Source organism: Drosophila obscura, unplaced genomic scaffold, assembly GCF_018151105.1.
Source record: "Drosophila obscura isolate BZ-5 IFL unplaced genomic scaffold, ASM1815110v1 contig_1, whole genome shotgun sequence".
Taxonomy (NCBI): domain Eukaryota; kingdom Metazoa; phylum Arthropoda; class Insecta; order Diptera; family Drosophilidae; genus Drosophila; species Drosophila obscura.
In genome coordinates this window covers 5,710,109-5,727,597 of record NW_024542679.1, presented here as the reverse complement: position 1 = coordinate 5,727,597, position 17,489 = coordinate 5,710,109, and the positions used below count along the sequence as shown (strand labels likewise).

The 17,489-nt window shown below is 49.5% G+C and overlaps 1 protein-coding gene across 6 annotated transcripts in view; it reads left to right on the top strand.

Annotated features, from left to right (window-relative positions):
- Window positions 1-17,489, top strand: part of LOC111067536 (RNA-binding protein Musashi homolog Rbp6) — a 192,183-nt gene that overhangs the window by 101,513 nt on the left and 73,181 nt on the right. The window contains exon 1 of one of the 6 annotated variants that reach the window (XM_022356655.2): window positions 6,277-6,785. The exons of the other annotated variants lie outside the window; for them this stretch is intronic. The gene's annotated coding sequence lies outside the window, so the exon portion shown is untranslated. Of the gene's footprint in view, window positions 1-6,276; window positions 6,786-17,489 lie in introns of those variants that run through there. 6 annotated transcript variants of the gene reach the window in all.

Here is a 17,489-nt window from a genome sequence, read left to right as displayed (position 1 = left end):
GCCCATTATTCGGCGGAAGAATGTTCTGTGCCCCATGGGGGCCCATGGATTGGGGGCATGGTTATCCATCCCCCTGCTGTAGTTGGCAGTTTTCGGCACTGGCTCTGGCTCTGGCCCGGTTTGCCGCACAGGAAACCGATAGGACATGGCGATTAAGGATATGCCAGGAAGTCGTCCAGCTGGGGACCAGCTGGCCAAAAAAAAAAAGAAAGAAAGAAAAAACCGATTCTCGATTTCAATTGAACAGAGAACAGAGCGAGGGGATTGTGACCATGATATGGCAACGGAGTGGGGGAGGGAAATTGTGGGTGGCAAGTGAGAATTATTATTATTACTTATTATTTTTGTGGCTAATTTTAGTTGTCGGAATTATCAGGGATTGCAATTTATTGGCAATAAGCAGCACTCACTCTAGAGAAAGGAAAGCCGGCTTTCGGCTCAGTAATTTCTATGGAAGGTTGGCGGGGATCCATGTGTTTAAAGCATCTGAGCGAGTGGCCACTGATTTCCCTCGCTAATGTAAGTGAGGTTTTGCTGGTGCTGCTGCTGGTGCTGCTGTTGCTGCCACCCTGGGGCAATGCTCCTACTTTCGGGTGTGTGGCAAGATGCTTTTGCCTTGGCTTCCTCCCGCTGACGTTATTATTTATGTTCTGTTATCCGCTGACCAGAGCAGTGACTGGGTGCTTGTTTTTTCCCTCTTCTCTCTCTCTCTCTCTCTCTCAGCCACAACAATCGCGCAAACGAACAGGCGGGCGACCGACCTCCTGCTGCTGCTGCTGCCCACACACACACGCCACATGCTGCCAGCCTCCTTAGCTATTTTACGATAGAATGAATATCTTTTTGCTCTGCAGTTTCCACCTGCCGAGTGCCCCCTGTCAACCCCCCAACGCCTGTCCCCTGCTCCACCTATGATTCTGTTTTTGCCACAGTAGTTTTACTCTAAGCTTCTCTCCCCCTATCCCTCCCTATTCCGCTTGCTCCCCTCCCCACCCCGCTCACTCTTTGGCTCTCTTCCACAGTGGCCTTTTTCCCACTGTTCTGCTGGCCTGCTTTTTTGCCTTGTTCTTCCTTTTTGGCTGGTTCCTGGTTCCTTCTTCTATGTACTTCCGTTTTGTAGTGAAAAGAGCTTTGCGTGTTGTGGCATCTACACCACCCCTACACCACCATACTCTGTGTGTGTGTGTGTGCGTGTCTCTTAACTAGGGGTATGCGTGTGTGTGTGTGTTTGTGTGTATTTGTTTGTTGCTCAGAGAATTGATGGCAAAAGGATGTGTGTGATTTTGCTGCTGTCTCTGCTGCTGCTGCTCCTGCTGCTCCTGCTGCTGCTGCTGTGTGTGTGTGTGGCACTCCCACTCCTCCTGCCGCTGCTGCTGCTGCCCCTCCTGCTACTTCATGCCACAAATATCAAGCGAATGAAGTGGCATTTGTTGTGTGTGGTTTAAAGTAAAGTGCGACGCGTAAGCTTTTAACAAGCGAAATTGTTTAAATGTACCTCAAGGGGGTGGGTAGCAGGGGCTATAGAAGTGGCGCCATAATAAGAGGGGGAGTGGCTGCTAGCAGTGGGGCTAGCAACGAGCCTCTCTGTAAGTAGAAATTAGTGGCAAGCGGCATCCCATTCACCAATTAGAAGTTTCCATTCCATTTCCATAACTTATTTATGTTCCAACCCAAAAGGTGGGGAGGGGGAAGAGGCAAAACTTTAGCAAGGACCTTCATTAGCTATGCGATTTTTGAATCGATTGTCCATCACATTACACATTCCCTGCCACACCCCCTCGAAACTTGCTTTAATATACATTGAAAATTATACAGGAGAAAGTAGAAAGTTGCAGGAGCAGCACCAGCAACAGCAGCAGCAGGAGATCCTAACCACATTCATCATTTTCTCTCTTCTCCTTCCCTCCCCCCCATGCCCAAAAATATATCTATACACTCGACTCGTATTTATCCGTCTGTGGAAATGCTTTTCTAAGTGATTTTAGTTTGCTGTTTTGCCGCTTAACGCTCCGCTCATCTATGCCGCTGCTCCACCCCAGCCACACTGCTCCTCCGCCTCCGCCTCCACCTCCGCCTCCACCTCCGCCTCCACTCTGCTGCTTGCCACACACACATAAAATAATGTTTTTATAAGTCCGTTTTTGGTGCTTGCTCGATAGCGCAATTTGAGGAGGGAGCACAGCATCCAACCAGCCCCACACCCCCTTCCTGCTTGCCACTGTTGCCTGTCCCGTATCAATGCCTTCTCCCAAGTGCCATTGTTTGATCTGTGGCGGCAGTGTGTGTGTGTGTGTGTGTGTGTGTGTGGGTGTTGGTGGCAAGCAAAGCGTCCCAACGGAGTCGTCAATAAATGCGATAAAGCCAAACATGTTTCATTTGCAATGGCCAATGGCTGGACTGCTGGCTGCTAGCTGCTGGCTGGCTGCTGGATGGATGGATGCTTAGCCATTGCTCTGCGCTCGCCTTGGATTTTTCTTCAGCTTGCAACAAACAAACAAAACAAAAAAAACAAAAAAGAAAAGCGGAGAAAAACTCATAAAAATGTGCGTTGAATGGCAGCAGAAGCTGCTGCTGCTGCTGCTGCCTGCCCTGCGCCCCTCCATTGTTCAAGTGTTTGCCACACACTCATCTGCTCCTCGAGACTTGGACGACTCCAATCGAGAGTCTCTCAACTCCTGTGTGGATTTTGACCCATAATTGACTTGTACACATGCCAATTCCCCTGATGGTAACCACACTCCCCCTGGTGCGTGTCTAGGCAGCGTTTCTGCGGCATCCAAAAGTTTACAATTTATCCAGCATGCAGCATGCACCTGCCTCCCACCCCCCCCATATACTACTGTATTTCTGTGGCTGTCCTTTGCTCCATTTCCTGCTCTTAAAGTTGCTCACTTTATGATGATTTTTTGGTTTGTTGCACACACACATAGAGGTGGCAGGGGGGGGGGTTTGGGCTGATGTATGACATTTTTAATGCCCCCAATGCTATCATTAGATGGTGGAACAAAGCATCGACTCTTCGCTGCTGTCGATGGAACAAAAGGCAATAGAAATAATCAATACAAATTTTATACAATCTCCATTCGCTCTGCCATGCAGCCCGGCCCCCCTCTGCCCCACTCTGCCCCACACACACACACGCACACGCACACAGATACGGATACGGGGATACACAGATACACAGATACACAACAATGAAATACATTACAAATCAATTGCAATCGCTCGAAAATCGGCATACGAATTTCCATGCACGTTGTCTGGGTTTTTGGGGTATACGATTGCTGTGCGGTGGTAGAGGGTGAGTGGAGGGGGGGATCAGAGGTTAGGTTAGGGCTCTGGGTTCTCTGCCATGGTGCTTCAATGGTTCGTGTGGCAAGGCAAAGGGGCAACATTATTATCATCATCAAGCGTACAAAGTTAGTGCCGGTGGCTGCAGCGGGCTGCGGCGGGTGCTGGGGCGGTGGGGCAGTGGGGAGTGACGCTCCAAATCGGCAAATGAAACAAACCAGGATTTACATGTACACAGTTATTGCTGCCACACTGCTGCTGCTGCTGCTCTCCCACACACACACACACAAACACACACACATATGAGTGTGGGCAGTTTGCGTGTGTGCAGCATTTCCTTTGGGTTATTTTCCGGGAACAACATTTCATGGCGGCACTGATAAAGCTGCCATGGCAGCAGCCGCCTCAGTTGCCTCAGTTGCCGCTGCCTGCGAGATGCCGACAACGCAGACGCTGCGTCGCAGTCCGCCTGCTGCTGTTGTGGCAAAACGAGGGGAAACTATGTGCCGCACAGAGTATGCGCCGAGAGAGAGTGGGAGAATAGCTCGAGAGAGAGAGAGAGAGAGAGCCACTTGCTGCGAGCAGCGGCGGCATGTCAGCAAGCGAGAACTGCCCCCGGGGGCAAACGAAAGCAGAAAGCAGGAGGCACAAAATATTTGACGCAAGCGAAATTCTACACATACATACATACGGATACTGCTGTGTGTGTGTGTGTGAGAGAGCCACTGCTGTGTAGGTGTGTGTGTGTGTGTGTGTGTGGGTTTGTATGTATGAGCGGTGGCGCGTGCACTCCAGGCAATGTCAAGTTGACACTTTCACCAACGCACGAGACACACGGCCACACGAGAACGGCACGGCACGACACGGCACCGCACCGCACCGCACCGCACAATGAAGGAGAATGAATAGCCGAGAATCACAGAGAGAAGAGCGGCGGGAGAGGGTATGGGTATGATGATAATGATGATGTTTAGGCCTACTCTGCCTCCAATGGCAAAGTAGGAAAATCTTTCGATCCATAAATCTGGCAGTAAAAATTAGTTTTTGAGAATAGTTTGCCCCACGCTAAGCAGGGGATTTGGGCATTACTTGAGACTTCCAGGACACACCTGTTATTGCTCATCATCTCTGCTATCATCAGAGGATGGTCGCTCCTGTAAGCCTGCAGGAGCGTCGCAATATCCAGGAGCCTCGCACAACGACACCCTCTGTAGAGGTTACATGGGCATTTCTGCCACCGACGACAACGGCAACGACGACGACGACGACTCGCTCTATTGTTGTTTGTTTGCGCCATTGCGAGGCATCGCCATCGCCATCGCTAGAGCCCCATCGCCCCATCTCTGTTGCTCCTTGCCCACTGTGTGTTGGTGTGTGTGTTGGTGTGTGTGTGTGTGCGGGCCACCCACGAAAACAAACATAAAGGTGCAACAATGACGCGCGTAGGCTGGTCGCTTGCTCTCTCTCTCTCTCTCGCTCTCTCAGTCTCTACACGAGCACTTCCTATCTCTCTCGCTGTGTGTGTGTGGACACACTCTCTGGCAGTGGAGCTCTCTCTCTCTCTATGTCTGTGGTGTTGCTGCTGCATTTTGGGGCATAGTACTCACGCTGTTAACTGAATTTCTCCAGCTGCTGCTGTTGCTGCCACTGCTGTTGCCTGAAAGTGAATGTTTTTCGCTTGCAACATTGTAAAATTAGTTGCAGAATGGAGTTGCTCAAAGGAAATAATAAAGGGATTTTATTTGGAGGAATTTCTCATAAAAGAAACCCCAACACAGGCCCAAAAGATGCCCAGCTTAAGGGCTTCCTTCCGCCTTCTGTTTGCCGTTCAACCGTTAAACATGCGAGAGACTCGACAACCCTGGCCGTGGGCCCGCATCAACACTTAACAGAGCCAGCCAGAGCCAGCCCAAGCAGCCAGCCCAAGCAGCCTGCCATTCCAGAGCCTGTGGGGGGTGCATTGTGTCTCCCTCTCTCTCTCTCTCACTCGTTCGCTCTCTCTGTCGCTCTCTTGCTGTTAGCTACTTCCGTTGTTGTAATGCTTCTGCGCTCCTTTTCCGCCTCTGCCACTGCCACTGCCACTGCCTGTGCCACTCCATACTGAGGCAAGAGTCAAGCCAAAGCTAAAGCCAACGAAGCGGCGACGATACCGACAACGGCGACGTCAACGTCCACGTTAGCGTCAACTGCGACAGCGACAGCGACTGCGGCTGAGACTGAGACGGAGACTGAGACGCTGCCTTCCTGCTGCGTTTTGGCTGTTGCTAAAAATCCTACGCAATTCGCGAGAGTCCTTCAGTCGTTATCAGACAAGCGAGTCCAGCAGTCGTTGCGTTCTGTTCCTCATTGTGAGTCTCAAAGAGTCCTCTCGTGCAAGTAGCCTAGTGAAACAATCAGCAGCCGTAGCAGCAGCATCAGCAGCAGCAGCAGCCAACAAAGAGCCACAGAAGCCACAGGAGCCACTGAGCCACAACGCCAACGCCAATCCAGAAAGGAAAACCAAACCAAACCAAACCAACACCAAAACCAAACTCCAATCTCTCTCTCGCTCTCGAGCAGTCACAACAAACGAAACCCAAGCGGCCGCCACATCAACATCCACAGAATCTGAAATCAGTAATCAGTAATCTGAAATCTGAATCCGTATCCGAATCCGAATCTCTGCATTCTGCAAATATCAAAAATCCAAAGGGAAATTTCGACTTTGTTTTGGAGCGGCATTTCGCGTCTTGAAAGTGAACTTTATTGACTTTTTTGTGTCTGAATTTTATGCAAAACGCGTGCAAAGTGCAATCAAAACGCAGGAGCAGGACATTTGTCGCGCTGTCTAACGTTGAGCTTTAGTAGTGTGTAAAAAACAACAACAACAACAACAATAAATCCCAAAAACAAAACCAAATAAATTTAATCAACAAAAACAATTCAGAACCAGGAAACCAACCCCGAAACCCCAAAAAAGAGCTTCTCAACGTTGTGAACGAAAGAAACGAAACGAAACGAAACCCAAGCCAAGTCAAGCCAAGCAAATAAACAGGGAAAAAGTATTCCCCCCAGCAGAAAAACTCAAGTGAAAATCAAAGCGAATTAGCAGCGCGCCGCCCGCCCCCACAAAGAAGATCCCCAATTGATCTGCCAAAGAGGATTCTGCTCTGCCTGAACAGCCGCAATCCGCAGCAAACAAAACTCTCTAGAATCCGACCGACCGACGTACCCAATCGTCGGCCATCCATATCACATTTCCTGTCGAAGGTGTTGCTATAAAACCGATCAAAATTTCACACTTTGGAGTAAATCTGTTCTACGTGAAGCAGCCAGCGGAGTATTTTCAGCAGCCGCCGCCGCCGCCGCAGCAGCAGCAGCAGCTAGCGCCGTTGCCACCGCCGCCGTCAGCGCCGCAGGCGATAATCAAGGCGATTAGTCCGCCCGTGAACGTTGCAGCCGGAACGCCGCTGTCGACGACAGCAGCCGCCACAATTCCAACAAAAAAACTCGTTGTAAGTCTTGCACACAAAAATAACTGTTGTACCCCGCCCCCCCCACATATCTAGCTGTTGTTGTTCATCCTGCGCTTCACTTAATTTTCAAATATTTAATGCAAGCCGCTGGAAAGTATGCTACGAATTATTTGTATGCTGGCAGCTGCCATAATTCGCCCTCTCTTTTACTCTCACTCACTCTGTTGTTGTTGCTCTTCTTATCTGCTGCTGAGAAAATATCACAAAATACCTTAACTAATTTCTTAATTATTTAGAAATATTAAATGAAAGTCAAGTCGAATAAGCGCCGCCAGAAAAGTATGCAATGAATTATTTTTATGCCTCAGCGATTCAACGTTTCCTTCGCTGTCGCTGTCGCTTCTCTGCTCTTCCTTTGCTTTCCCCCCCTCTATATTATATTTTTGCTACTTGGTTTTCTTTTCTTTTGTTGTTGTTGTTGTTGCTGTGTGTTTTGTTTTTCTGTTGTCCCGCGCACGCAATAAATTAATTTATGTCCAACGTCAGGCACGTTTCGCCCGGCGACTTGCCACTCTCTCCACTCGAGTCCACACCATTGGCCCTGCTCCTGCTCCACCCCATCCTACAGCTAGCTGCTGCTGCTGCTCCTTGAGCTCCTCGGGCACGTTTCTCACCTTGGTGGTGCTTGGGTGCGAGCGCCATCCATTACCAAAGATTTGCAAGTAAATCGCTTTAAGTGGCAGCATTGCCGCCATCCGAGGGCAAAGCACAACACAGAAATTAAAATTCCAACGACCATCAGCAGCAGCAGCAGAGACGTTGGTAGGATTCTAAAATTTAGTTTGTCCTTTTTTTTTTTTGTCCGAGGGAGCTGATAATATCGTTTCATTTCATTTTCGTTGCTTCGTTATAATTTGCTTTTAATTTGTTTGGCAAATGCCAACACTTCAGCACGGACACAAAACGTGGGAGCCTTCCACCGCCTCCTCTCTGTCCGAAAAAACAACAAAACAGGAAGCAAAAAAAAAAAAAATAACGAAAGGAAAAAAATGTCATAAAAATAATTACGCACCAAGAAAATAAACGCGGCACGTTCGCTGGGCAGGAGCAGCAGCAGCAGCAGCACCCGGAATTCGCGTGTCTCTCACACTTTTTGGACAGGCCGTCGATCCTCGTGACCCTCGAACTCTGGCCTCTTGTGCTAGCTGTGTGGTTGGCCCCATTAATTTTACAACCCGGCTGTAAACACGAATAAGCCCTCATCGAAAAGTGGCCATAAATAAGTTGAAATATATTTATAGTGCGGTTACAACGTGCCGCTGCCCCGCCCTCTAGCGATTTTTGATGAATGTTATGATGGGCAGGATAACATGGCTTCATTAGCAGAGCCCACCACCCCCCCACCGATCAATAGATACAGATCAAGCTACAGCTGGAACTGCTAGTCGTAAAAACGTTCCCCCTGCAAATTTCTAAACCAATTTAAACTTTTGGAGGCAGCTAAAAGGCATTTCATCAGGCAGCCAAGCAAAATGGCTGAACTACAAGGATGCAGCCAGCCAGCCAGCCAGCCAGCCAGCACCTATGCCATCCCTCAGTTTCTATTTGAAAAGTAACCACATTAGCTGGCTCCCCACTCTGCCCCACTCTGCCACGAGAGAGAATTTTCATGACTTGAAACGTCTAACTGCCATTTTAGATTTGTGTCTAGTGCGAGTCGCTCTTGTGGTAAACACTTGAGTTTAATGGTTTGTTGACTGCCTTTGAGCTGCTTGTCGTGGTCTCCTGCCTGTCCTGCCTTGGCTTCGTGCATCCCGTGGAGCCTCCCCCGAAAGACGTAAAATGTGCGCCCCCTCCCCACCGCCACCACCACCGTCTACTGGCCATTAAAGTGAGCGGCCGCCTAAGCGGGCATTAAATAAATGTCCCTTTGAATCCTTGAATCCTTGAATCCTTGAATCCACTCTCGACTGCCTGCGACTCTTTTATTATTTACTAACTATTTTATTTGATTATTGGAGGCAAACGGAGGCTCAAGGTTTCACTTGACAGCCGCAAAGCCAATTCCAGCTACAGCTCCAGCTCCAGCGCCACTTCGGCATTCCCAGCGACAGGGATTACGAATGTCTGATGATGTCCTCCTGGCTTACAGTTGTTGCAACAGCAAGTCAAATGATAGTTTTTCATTTGTTTCATTGACGTGGCGTAGGGGTGACGAGGGGGGGCTGTCAGTGTGACAATTGTCAACCAAATTGGCTGTGGCAGTGACTGTGGCAGTGGCTGTAGCAGTGGCAGTGACTGTGGCAGTAGCAGTGACTGTGGCAGTGGCGCATTAACTTTGCATTGGGATTTGATTTATCCAACATATTTCTGCATGTGTTCCATCAGCCACAGAGGCAAAATAAATCATTGGGGGACAGCCCAGCAGCGATTCGAGTGGCAAGAACTTCGCAGAGTGTGTGTGTGGCGTGCGGCATTATGGCATTTGCGTTTGCCGCATGGCAGCCAGACGTTGCCGCGAATGCCAGAGCATGGCAATCGAATGAAATGGAACTGCTGACGCGTTTCCGTCAAGTGCAACAAGCTGTGTGGCGCTGTGTCACCAGCTGGCTGGCATAAGCCCCAGTGGCAGCAGCAGTCGGGCAGGCAGCCAGGCAGGCAGGCAGGCAGTCAGGCATCAGGCTGAAGAAGATTCCCCCGCAGTCAACGTGCTGCTGAGGGTTTATTAAAATTTTAATATCCACGCGAATGTCGACAGGCAGCCAAGTAAAAAATGTGTGGCGCAAACTTTAGCAGGGAGCAGCGAATGGAGCGAAGGGGGAGCAGCGGGCACAGAGGCTGGTGGCAAGCAATCAATTCCGGCAGCAAAGGCAAGCTGGTGCTACTCCTGCTGCTGCTACTCCTGCTGCTGCTGCTGCTCCTTCTTGAGGACTTCTTCAATGTGTGCGTAAGCAAAATAAGTCATTTTCCCTTATGGGGAATATGCCAAGCAATGCCAGTACGAAAGCGAGTGAGGTGTGGGGTTGTGGGGGGTGCTCTGAAGAAGCTGCAGAAATTCATCGATTGAATACAATACAAATATGTCAACGAGTCGCTTGAGATGTCGATGTCGCGCTGGCTGTCGCCTGAAATCTCAGACACGCAGCAGCAGCAGCAGCAACTGGCAGCAGCAACAGCAGTGCCAGGCAGCATCTCTTGCGAGCAGCAGAAAACTTGAGGCAGGCAGCAAATCTGGGGTGAAAAAGGAGGTGGAGGGGCCGTGGCAGGACTTTGGTTTAACTCATTTCAATGCGCCCTTGGGGCGGCGGCCGGGGCCGGGGCGGTGCTGGAGTGTTGTGTTGTGTTTTCGCAGGAGAGGAGAGGAGAGGAGAGGAGAGGCAAAAGCAATCAGTCAGTGGAGTGGCATTCATCTCCATTCGTTCTCCCTTTTTCCCTGTGGGGTGTTGAATTACGGGTATTTTGTGTGAATTGAATTTGGCGCATGCCACGGCAAGCAGAGGAGTGTGGGAGCAGGGGGGTGGCAACTTGACTTCATGGCAGCGGCTGTGGCAGCGGTGGCACGGCGTTTGGTGGCATCACATGCCTGGCCCACACCTTGGCAGCTATTTACAAACGCATTCCAAGCCACTGCCGTGCCATACCTACACAGGAGAGGGGACACCAAAGCCAAGCAGCGGCAGAAGCGTACAACCCGCCGGCGGCAATCAGAGGGCGCCAATAACACAAGGATGAAAGATGCCGAAGAGCGAAGAGAGAAGACCCAACAACGAGGACGAAGGCGGAATTGTTATTTTATGAAATTGCAAACACAATCAACGTTGAATTCCACTTTCAGAGACAGAGAGAGGGAGAGTCTCCCTTTGAATCCTGTGCTGAATCCCCTTCCCCGTTCAATCTGGAACCCATTGTCACCCGCCGCCCACTTTTGTCTTTGGCAAATGTCACCACCATCGCCACGAGCAGCAGCAGAAGCAGCAGAAGCAGCAGCAGAGGCAGCAGAAGCAGCCGAAGCAGAGGAGTTTTTCGCATTGGAAAATTGTTGTTTTGCTCCCCTTTTCTTCGCTCTGCGGCCAGACAAATAAATTGAACTAATAGAGCTGTTAACATTGGCAGCAGCCACTACAGGAGGAGTTTTTGCGGGGTGGCATGCGGCGGTGGCGGTGGCACAAGGGAAAAACTTATAACTGGTTAGAAATTCTTCAAGTAAAATATTTGAATTGCCATGAAGAACAATGCAGAAGTAGGCGGGGGAAACAGGGGAAGGGGAAGACAGGCAGTGGCAGTGGCAAGGCGGAGGGAGGCAGGGAAAGGTTAGTGGGTAAGGGCAGGGCTGGTAAAGCCAGTTGAAAAGATAGCTGTAGAAAAGCTGTGGGAAAAGTGGAAAAGAAACCGCCAAAGCACTCGAACAACTTGCAAAACAAAATCCGCTTTGCACCCCCCACCACCACCACCGCCCCCCCAAAAAAAGAAGACTCTGCTACTTCTACTTTTTGTGTATATCTGTCTGTGTGTGTGTGTGTGCTTTTGTGTGCTTTTGTGTGCGTGTGGGCCAAGTTATTAGATTCATTTCCAGAGTTGCAGGGCAAAGTGCACTCCAAACATTGAGAGCAGCAGCAGCGAAGACTCAGTGGCAAGAACAGCAGAGACAGGGGAAGCAGAGGAAGGGACACAGTCAAAGAGATAGTGAACAAAAAAAAAAACGCCCCCATGCAACCAAGAAATGAGGCAACTAAACTACAAGGATTGGTGTAGGGGCAGCGGCAAAAGGAGGCTGCGGCTGGCGTTGACAACCAGCAGAAGAAGGGGGAAGGGGGCATGCTGCTGCTGCTGCTTGCCTTCGACCGCAACACTATAAATGTGGGTAGTTGTGCCCCAAAAGGCGGCACAAAAGAAACCGCAACATCAGCAAGACCAGAAAGATAGAAAGAGCGGGATACAGGGGCTGTTGTGGCATGTGGCATGGGGCTGGGTGGGGGGCAACACTTATTTCAAACAATTAACTTGATATTGTAACGGTGGAGGGGGGGAGGGTGGCTTTGAGCCAAAGGTCCAATCTCCTGACTCTCCGCCCCCACTTCAGCCGGTGGGCAAGTCAAATAGAACGAAAGAAAATACTTGGCAGAGCAGCGGGAGGAGGGTGGGGGTGGGTTTTGGTGTGGCATGCTGTGGGGCATGGGGCATGGGGCAGTGCGGTGTCCCAAAAGAAAAACATAATAAAATCAAACCCAAAGTGAAAATGCCGACGCCGTGGCACACGAAAGTAAAATAAACTAAAAGAAAAACAAAAACTCACGGAAAAGCAAAGAAAAAGCCACCTCTCTCGTGAGGAGTGGCTGCTGTGGCTGTGGCTGCTGCCTCTGCTGCTCCTGTTGTTGTCTCTTGGAATTGCTATCAGTGTTACAGCTGCCAGTGGCTGCCTCCCTGCTGCTGCTGCTGCTCCTCCTCCTTTAGGCCATCAACAGCAGCCGTCGCAGTTTTTGGCTGCGAGGCGTCAACTCTTGTGCTACAACTTGAACACGAAGTTCATCAACTAAGTCCAGAGATTCGCAAGCTGTACAGAGCGGCGAATGGGATGGGCAGGAGGATTGCCTTGCCAGTCGTTGGATTGCCCCACAAATGGCAGCGTCCATTGTTGCTGCTGCTACTGCTGTTGCCTTCTGTTGCTGCTGCTGCGTGTTTGTTTGCCACCAGAATGAATATTGCCCCAGAACTAGAAGGAGACTCTTTCCCTTGTGGTGGCCTGAAGCTGTTTGGCTTGAGTTTTGGCTTCAGAGCGAGCGATGCTGCCACTGCCACAGCCTCTGTGCCTCTCTGCCACTCTGCCACTGATGATGAGAGACAGAGACCAGACCTGCTGGCTGGAGGGCATCCAGGAGCACCTGTCCACCTGGCTGTGCAACATCAACATCAGTTTTTGTGATGCCTCCTGCTACATCTGCTGCCCGCCTCCAGCCACCTTCTGTTTGTTTGTCTTATAAATTTACTTACGCTTATTTGAGCTGGAAATGAGCTGAAGCTCTTGGGCTGAGCATCTCTAACCTCTGCAGCAGCCACCCAACGCCACCCCTACAGAAAACAGAAAATATTGTAAAAGTTTTCTCCAGCTCACGGACCCGGCCCTTGCCGCGGCGGCTTTTTTTTTTTTGTTATTTTACGTTGACAAACACACGCGGCGTATGCGCAATAATTTTGTAAATTATTGTGGCAAAAAAAAAACAGCAACAGCAGCGGAAGCAGCGGATGCGGAAGCTTCGGTCAGCAGTTGGGGGGTTTGGGAAAAGCAAAGGAAAGCTTTCTATATGATTAGTTGACAGAGACGCCCAGGAGTGAGCGAGAGGGCGTGTGGGAAAGGGAAATGCAATTTTCAGTCCAATCGAAAAATACCAAAAAATAACGCCAAAAGGTAGCAGAAAGAAAAGGCAAATATTTGCTACGCTTAAAATTGTGTGGCAAGAAAAAGTGAAAGGTAAGGAAAGGAAAGGGAAATTAAAAGTGGGAATATTCGGGTTTTTGCATGAACAAATTCCGTGGAAAGTAACCACGGCAAAGGTAAACATTTTCCACGCGGAGCACATGTCCATCCATAGCAGAACCAATCATTGAAGTGAAGAGCGAGAATCGTTTTACCTATTTTCGGTTGATGCCTGGGGAGTAGTTTGCTAGATTGCCGCTCCCAAAAGAGACGCACAAATCTGCCATTTTGAAAGGATTTCTCGCACACAAAAGCAGGCTTAAACCAGAGCGAAAGTACGCTCAGCCAAATGCATAAAAGATGAACAGTGGAATAGCCCACAGCAATTTACTCATTAAAATCCCAATGATGATGATCCCACAATAATTGTATAATATTCGTGATTTACTGCAGTTGTGCGCCTGCCCCTGCCCCTGCCGCCTGCCCTGTCCGCCTGTTCGTTCGCCTGTTCGTTCGCCTGTTCCGTTCGCCTGTTCCGTTCGCCTGTTCGTTCGCCAATCGCTATAGTCTATTGCCAATTCAATGGCCAATCAATTGAGGGAGACCCTTACCCCCTACCGCCCTCGCTGCCACACACACCGAGACACAGAGACACAATCATCTATTTAGCCAATTGTTACACGTTCGCGGCCCCTTGCCGCGCCTCGACCCACACCACTGTATTCAATGTGGCAGAAACAGGAAATGTTAAATGATAATGCGCGGCACGCATAAAATGCATGTGCCACAGCCCAGCCCCCAGCCCACCCTCTGCCCAACCCACGTAGATGTATATGTATGCGTATACGTAATTTTTATTGCGTATACGTAATGCATTTTGATTTCAGACAACGGCCACAGGACACAGCGCACAGCACACAGGACACGCGGCGTAACAATTTAAATCGTCAGTCGGCGGTCATTTACGTGCACACCATGCAAAAGCGTTGCATGCCACACACACACACACACACAGAGAGAGAGAGATGGAGTGATGGCAGAATGGAGAATGCAGAATGCTGAATGCAGAATGTGTTGTGTCTACTTTACGGCGCGTGGCTGTTATTTCCGCCTTTTCCGCTTTTCCTGCCCGAAACACTAATAAAAATCGTTTAAAAAACCGCATGACAGCGGCAAAAGTGGCAGCAGCATGTGGGAGTGGATTGGTGGGAGTGGCAGCAGCAACAATAGCAACATTAAATAATAAAAATCATGTATAAATTTCCCCATCTGCTGCAAGCAGTTACGCTCGATGGATTTATGTGTGGATGGAGTGGCAGGGAATCGCCGACAACTTCAAATGCTGCTGCTACTGCTGCAACGTGTGGCAATAAATCTCTGCATATCTTAGGGTTCCCACTCCCTAAGCTTATTTGTCTGCCCTGCCCCCTACTGGCCCCCCATTCCCGTCTGGTCCATTGTCTTCCATTACTAAAATTAAAATCCAGGCAAAACGCGTTGCGATTCTATTACCAAAAGTGACTCAACCTTACACAGAACAAAAAAAAAACAACAACAAAAAAAACATGAAAAAGAAGAAAAATAAACGAAGAAAAACTGACTGCGACTCTGTGTGTCCTCTGCATGCTGCAGTGGCAGAGTGGCAGTGCCACCAGTCAGTGGCAGGGGCTGGAGCGCTTCCTCCTCCTCCTCTATATCTTCTTGAGGGCTTTTACACTTTTAAACGGCGCTGCGGAGCGTGTTATTTCCGCTGCTTTTAGTCTGTCTGGCAGCGGCAGAGAGTTTCCACTTTTCCGCCTTAGCTTTCAGCTTCCAATACAGTTTCGCAATGCGCCTCCCAGCCCTGCCACATGACCCACCAAGCCAAGCCAAGCCAAGCCAGCCCATGCCATCTGTTGTTTTTGTCGCTCTGTCTCTCTCTCTATTTGTGTGTGTGTGTGTGTGATTTCTCGTCTTGTCTTTTGGCAACGAAAAATACGTTAAATTAAATTATGATTTCAGTCTCGTGGCATCTCCATTCTCTCTCCTGGCCCTCCGCAGAGCAGGAGACGCCTTCATTGACTCTCTCTTCCTATCCTACAGTTCTCGATTTGCCCCTGTCACCCCCGTATCCCCTGTCTCCCTTTTTTCTTGTCTCGTTTCGCGTCTGTTTTCATATTCGTTAAATTCATTTTGATGTACCCTTCAGCAGGGTATTCTGATTTTTTGATTAAATTTGTAAGGCAGAGAAGTCTTGCCATCAGTCAGGACATTACAAATCACCGCAACAAAGTCTTTATTCTGAAATAATCAACTAAATCACAGATCTAGCCTTCATCTCTTCATAGTCGAAGTCTCATAATTATTTGGAAATCGATGATTCGTCTTGGTAGCTATGAACCATCTCTGAGGGTATCCCAAAGCTGCCAAGCTTTGCTTTTTTCATTCATATTTTTGGGAACATTTTCTTTTTGTTATTTATTTTTCACGTTTCGTCCTTGCAAAATATTTTTGACTGCCTGTGCACGTTCGTGAGTAGCAGGCCGGGAAGGGAACGAGAACGAGAGCCAGCACCGAGGCGAGTCAGTCAGTCACTTAGCCAGTCAGTTAGTCAACAGCAGAGGAGCAGCGGCAGCAGCGGCAGCAACCGCCTCATCTACCGTGTACCACCGGGTAACTCAGCGAGGCGTGCGTGCCGCAATCCCAATCCTCATTCTCATTCTCATTCCATGTATTTTTTCCATTTTCCATTTACATTCTGCTGCTGCCTGACGCTGACGCTGCCGCTGCCGACAGTTTAGTTGTGCGGCCTGCACAAATCTTCAACAATTGCCCTGATTTATAATTTCTGCTTAGCAATGCAAAATACTTGAGCCTCCCTCTGCCTCTGCCCCCTGCCCTGCTTTGGAGCTGTACTGGCTGGGTGGGTGGGGGTGGGCTGTAGTTGTGACTGCCTGTACGGGCTGGTGGTTGGGGGGCGTGGCATTTTATGGGGCGGTGGCTCTTCTTTTGCTTCTTCTACGTGGCATGTGTTTGGCTTAGCATACAAATATTTTGTGCTGTTTGTTTGCCTTGGTGGCGCATAAACGGCAAAAGCGGGCAGCCACGCTTTGAAGGGTGGGGGAGGTTGGAAATGTGATGAGCACGTTGACAAGTGAGTTGCCTCCCATGCCACATGCCCCATGCCCCACTACTCCTGCTGCTGCTGCTGCTGCCTCCGCTCATACATAATCCAGGCAGCTGCGTTCTGCATCAGACGTCCGCCTGCCTCGTCATAATGTGGCCGGGTAGTGCGCTTATGCATAATTTACCCACTCAGCAGTTGGCAGCAGGAAGCAGTAAGCGGGCGGTGGGGGTGTGGCAGATGACTGCAGTGGCAGTGTGACAGTGTCACAGAGATCCCTGGCAAGAGTCCCAGTCACAGGCGAGATATCGCTTTGACTTTGTAAAGACCCAAAAAAAAAAAAAAAAAAAAAACTTGTCGCAACTCCAGATACCCGAGCAGAGAGCGAGAGAGCGAGGCAGTCGCTCTCTACCAAAAAAATTATCTTCTGATTTATAATTTCTCATTAATTTGAGCCGGAAAAGCGCACGTTGTGCCTGCTGTTTCTTGCCTATGGAAAAACGCAGAACACACCCAGAAACGAAACGAAACGAAACGAAGCGAAGCGACAGACGTTAGACGTTAGACAGACACCATTTGAGGCGTCTCAAGAACAGAGCAGAGCAGCAGAAAAAGCCTTTGAAAGGGTCTCTCACTCTCTCACTCTCTCTTGGTGTTTTTCTATGCTTTGAATGCCACTCAAATGGAGAGGGAGAGAGAAAGGAAGGAGGCAGGACACGAGTCAAAGCCATGTTGTTTGCTGACTGATTGCTTTGGCCGTAGAGTCCTTCATCCTTTTGGCCAATCCACCCGCAACTCATGAATAGTAACAGAAATGAGCGGAAAAGCGGGGAAAACGCAGTGCGGGGAGACAGCCAGCAGTGGGAAGGGCAATGCGAAAGTAGAAAAGAGCTAAACACAGAAATGCGTGAGGCCATAAATTAAAGTAGTTTTAAGTATTTTCGGGCGCTCTCTATCTGCCGCTCTACCTCTTCTTCTCTCTCCCTCTCTGCCTCACTGTCGTTTGTGTTCTTTCTATTGTTGGCGCTTTTGCTGCTTTTGGGGGTTTTTGTGGCCATTCGCGCTTACCGCCCGCTGTTCCGCCCAGCATCGGCGTTTCGTTTCCTTTCTTGGTTTTCCCTTTTGGGGAGTTTGAGGTTTTATTTCGCCCTAAAAATAGATATACAAATGTGTTTTAATGGTCCGCTCATCCTTTCTTGTTGCTTTTCCTTTGATTTGTTAGTGTGTG